The following is a 5,213-nucleotide window of genomic DNA, read 5'->3' on the forward strand; positions in this document are numbered from 1 at the left end:
GGGAGACAAGCTATTCTCCAAGGGTAGAACAAGAAGCAATGGGTGGAAACTAATCAAGGAGAGAAGCAACCTAGAACTGACAGTGAGAACAATTAATCAATGGAGGGACTTGCCTCCAGAAGTTGTAAGTGCTGCAACACTGGACGTTTTTAAGATGTTGGATATCCATTTGTCTGACATGGGATAGGGTTTCCTGCCTGAGCAAGGGGGTTGGACTAGAAGACCTCCAAGGCCCCTTCCAACTCTGTTATTCTATTCTAAATACTTTGGGGGGGGGGCAGAGAGCCAAAATTCAAACCCAATTATCCTACTACACACCTTGCTGGATATGTCCTACTTGATAGGAAAGATTCAGGGAGCCCTTGATTTAGGACCGACTGAGAGATCACCCACCCCTCTGTTGTGACCCCACAAAAGTCACTTGCATGCTTAAATCTGCTGTGGTTTCCTCGGAGGTAAACCAGAGAATAAAATCAAGGGGATGAGAACGGCAACAAACTGGGTTTTTTTTTTTGCAAAGAGTTTCTAGTTTAGTTTAGCTTTTTATTGTCACTGCACCTTGTACAACGGAATTAAATGCCAGGTGTAGGTAGCTATAACGATGGGGAGCAAATCTTACCTCCATGGGCTTGTGAAAAGCTGGTTCGTTGTTTCCCCACCGAGAAAGAAAGAACCCGGGGCGATTTGTAGCGCCAAAAAACCACCACAATTGCGAGAAATCCGCAGGAACAAAGTGCCTTTTTTACAAACAGATTCGCTTTGGTTTGTTCTAAGGAGAAGGCAGGTGTGTTGTTTTATAGGCCAATACTGCCCTCTGCTGGCGATGGAAAGACAGGTCCTTTTCTTCCATCTCCTTCAAACGAGGTGTTTCTGTCAATTTAGAGTTGGAGGGGTCCTCGGAGACCTTCTAGTCCAACCCCCTGCTTAGGGCAGGAAATCCTATACCAGTGATGGCTCTAGGTGCCCCCTCTGGCCTGCATGCTATAGGATCGCCATCACGGCCCTATACCGTTTCAGACAAATGTTTGTCCAATCTCTTCTTTCAAAAGTTTCTGCATTGCTCCTTTTTTTTTTTGCCGGCACAGGTGGAAAACAAAACACAGACACCCCTGGAGTCACTCCAGAAAAATAGCCATTATCCTTTGCAACAAAAAGTGGAGGCAGTGATGCTTTTAAAAGAGACACGTCTCCCTGATCAAGTTAGTAGATGGGCTGGACTGTCCAGTTTCCGTCATGGAAGCTTGTTGTTGTTGTTGTTAGTTGTGTCCGACCCATCGCAACCCCATGGACCACGTTCCTCCAGGCCTTCCTGTCCTCTACTATCCTCTGGAGTCCATCTAAGCTCAGGCCGACTGCTTAGGTGACTCCATCCAGCCCCCTCCTTCTCTGCCGTCACCTTCTTCTTCTTTTGCTCTCCATCCTTCCCAGCATGAGGCTCTTCTCCAGGGAGTCCTTCTTCCTTCTCATCAGGTGGCCAAAGTCTTTGAGTTTCCTCTTCAGGATCTGGCCTTCTAAAGAGCAGCCAGGGTGGATCTCCTCTAGGACTGACCGGTTGGATGGCCTTGCAGTCCAAGGGACTCAATGCAGGAGTCTTCTTCTCCAGCACCAGAGTTCAAAGGCCTCCATTCTTTAACGCTCAGCCTTCCTTATGGTCCAACCTTCACAGCCATCCATTGCAACTGGGGAAACCATCGTCTTCTTAACTAGACACACTTTTGATTGGCAGGGTGATGTCTCTGATTTTTAGGATGCTGTCTAGATTTGCCATGGAAGCTTATGGCACCCAACCTCGGGGGTGGAGGAAAGAATGCAATGTGTACATTCAATTAAAAATTATCTCTCCATGTATAACATGAAAAGATGCTGAAGAACCAGAGGCATTTTCTTCCCTAAACAATTGCACTTCCTTCTTGTGGGAAAATAAAACATTTTTGAAGATTTTTTTTAATGCAGCTTTAGTTTGGAACTAAAACTGACTTCCTCATTGGGGGAAACTTGTGGTTCTTTTTCCCCTCCCTCAACACGAATTTTTCCCCCAGACAAATGGGAGATTTGAGCTTGTCTAAAGCAGATGGTCCTTGGTTTCCAAGAAATAGGGCATAGGGAAGACTTGACTTGGTGTAGAATAGAGGAAGGGTATTCCATATTGGCAACTTTTAAGATGTCTGGATTTCTGCTCCCAGAATTCCCTAGCCAGCATGCTTTAAGATGGGGGAACTTCAACTCCCAGAATCCCCCAGCCAGTATCCTTTAAGATGATTGGCTTTTTTAACTCCCAGAATTCCCCAGCCATCACGCTTTAAGATGGATGGATTTCCACTCCAAGAATTCCCTAGCCAGCATGCTTTAAGATAGATGGGCTTTTAACTCCCAGAATTCCCCAGCCAGCATGCTTTAAGATAAACTCCCAGAATTCCCCAGCCAGTATGCAATTCTCAAATATTGACTTGGGGGCTATGCCTGCTTTTTGTCATTTTGACAACACATGGAATTCCGATGCACCCATTTTACCCCCAAACAATTTTAAGCCTGTCAGCTTTTGTAGCAAACATTCAAAACGCAGGACAGTTTAATGAGATGCCGGTTAAATAGGCTAAGATTTAAGGTTTATGGTTTCCACATCAGGGTGATCTGAAGTCTGAAATAAAGCCTCAGTCCAGCCAGCTTGAATTTTCTTGCGGTTATCGACTATCGGTCTCTGCTGCTGCTACTTTCCCAGGTCGCCCCGAAACGGATCCAATTCACCCCACCCTGCCCAGGGTGTGTGACTCCGTCTCAGTTTACGACGGAGGGACACAGAACAGGGCTCCCATCCTGGGACAGATGGACAGGTTTTTGAGCGTAGCTTTTTTTATTATTATTATTGATATCGACATTTCTCCCCCCTGCTGTCCTGACTCCAGATCTAACCGCCGACGAGTAATTCTGTTCACTAACCCAAGTTAAAATGTTAGCCCTTCAGGGGAAAAAAAAAAAGGGTGAAGACACACAAACAGCAGTCAAATAACAAGTATTTGACTGTTTTTGCTTCCTGGAGGGAGTGTCTGGTTTTTTTTTTTTTTAAGACAGTATTTCAGAAGGGATGCAGAAGAAAAAGCAGCAGGCTTTTTTTAAAAAAATAGGGAAAAATACTAAAGTTACTGAAGATGCTTCGGGAGGAAGGCTGCTTATGCAGAAAAAAGCATCTCATATTCAGAGATTGTTTCCCTGTGTGTGTGGAGAGGGGGGGGAGAGTGGTACAAACAGCAGCAAACATCTGGAGGGAGAAAAATCCCAGCCAGGGGAATCCCTCAAAATGAGGTCAGTTTGTCCAGAATTCTCAGAGGAAGGAAGAAAAATAAGGCCCTGGGAGGTTATCCTATATCCTAATCTCCTTTTCCTTCTATTTTACCTGATCCTCTTCCATATATATCCTGTCCTGTCCTATCCCCCCACCTTCATCTCAAGTCTATCCTTCTATCCCACTCCTTTACTTTCCTTCTGACCTCCCTCCCTTTCCTCTCCCTTCTTCCTTCCTCCATTTTCCTTTCTTTTCCCTTAGTCCTTCCCTCCTGCCACTTTCCTTTTTTCCTAGTCCTCCCTTCTTCCCATTCTCCTTTCCTTTCCCCTTAGTCCTTCCTTCCTCCCGCCCATTCTTAGTCCTCCTTCCAATTCTTTCCTTTCCTTCCTGCCATTTCCTTTCTTTTCCCTTAGTCCTCCCTCCCTCCCATTCTTTCCCCTAGTCCTCCCTTCTTCCCCTTCTTCCCTTTCCTCCCTCCCATTTTCCTTTCCTCCTTTTCCTTTAGTCATTCCTTCCTCCCATTTCTTTTCCTTTTCCCTTAATCCTTCCTTCCTCCCATTCTTTTTTCCCCTTAGTCCTGCCTTCTTCCCTTCCCTTTCTTTTCCCTTAATCCTTCCTTTCTCCTATTTTCCTTTCCTTCTTTTCCCTTCGTCCTCCCTTCCTCCCTTTCCCTTCCCTTCGTCCTTCCTTCGGTGGAAGATTAAGGCTCACCGGTGCCCTAAGCACTGACAGATCTTGGTGTCCCCCCCCCCTTTCCTTTGTACATACTGTACAAATCTTCGTTTTTTTTACTTTCTCAACTTTGTGGTGCCCCCTTTGGGCCTGGTGCCCTAAGCATGAGCTTAATCTGCGTAACAGTTAATACACCACTGCCTTCCTTCCTCCCATTCTTTTCTTTTTCCCTTAATCCTTCCTTTCTCCTATTTTCCTTTCCTTCTTTTCCCTTAGTCCTTCCTTCCTCCCATTGTCCTTTCCCTTCCCATCCTGTTCTATCCTGTCCGATCCTTCAAAGCCTTTTCATGGATAAAACCCAAAGGGAAGCCACTTATCAGAATAGGGGATGGATTCTCTCCTCCCATCCCCCAATGGACACCTCTCTTATCAAAGGCGTTTCCTTCCATTACACCTCATTAGAAAATGCTTTCCCCCCCCCAAAAAAAAACCCCTCCGGGAAAGGCCTATTTTTGTCCAGGAACCAAAATGAAAATGGGCATAAGACCCGAATCACATCATCTCAACAATGTCAAGGCGGAGCAGCAGAAGCCAAGGAAGCTTTGCAAATAAATAAATAAGACAGCAGCAAAACCAGAAAGAGCAGGTTGAGCCCATTCATAAGAAAGAAAGAAAGAAAGAAAGAAAGAAAGAAAGAAAGAAAGAAAGAAAGGAAGGAAGGAAGGAGGGAGAAAGAAAGGAGGGAAGAAAGAAAGAAAGAAAGAAAGAAAGAAAAAAGGAAGGTAGGTAGGAAGGAAGGAAGGAGGAAGAAAAAAGGAAGAAAGAAAAAAGGAAGGTAGGTAGGAAGGAAGGAAGGAAGAAAAAAGGAAGGAAGACAGGAAGAAAGAAAAAAGGACGGAAGGAAAGAAGAAAAAAAGGAAGGAAGGAAGAAAAAGAAAAATCTGGCTGAAAACTTGCTGGGGAAATGCTCTCAAATCTCTCCAGGATTTGGGTGTGGTTCCCCCCCCCCCACAAGACCCCCAATTTCTCTCCTTGCTGGCCAGATATCCGAGCTCAGAATTCGGGGCGACACACCCACACGGCTGCAAATCAGAAGCGGTGAAAAATCGAATTCCCAGGATTCATCCATGCCAGCGGTTTCCTGCACGAGGCGAAACCCAGAGCTCACCAGGGTCCTGCCTTCCTCCCATTTTCTTGAGAAATGTTCTTTTTTTAAACCTTTTTTTTGGGGGGGGGAGAGCCAAAAAAACGAAGCACGGGG

The sequence above is a fragment of the Natrix helvetica genome (genome assembly GCF_964273705.1).
Source record: "Natrix helvetica genome assembly, chromosome: 16".
Taxonomy (NCBI): Eukaryota; Metazoa; Chordata; class Lepidosauria; order Squamata; family Natricidae; genus Natrix; species Natrix helvetica.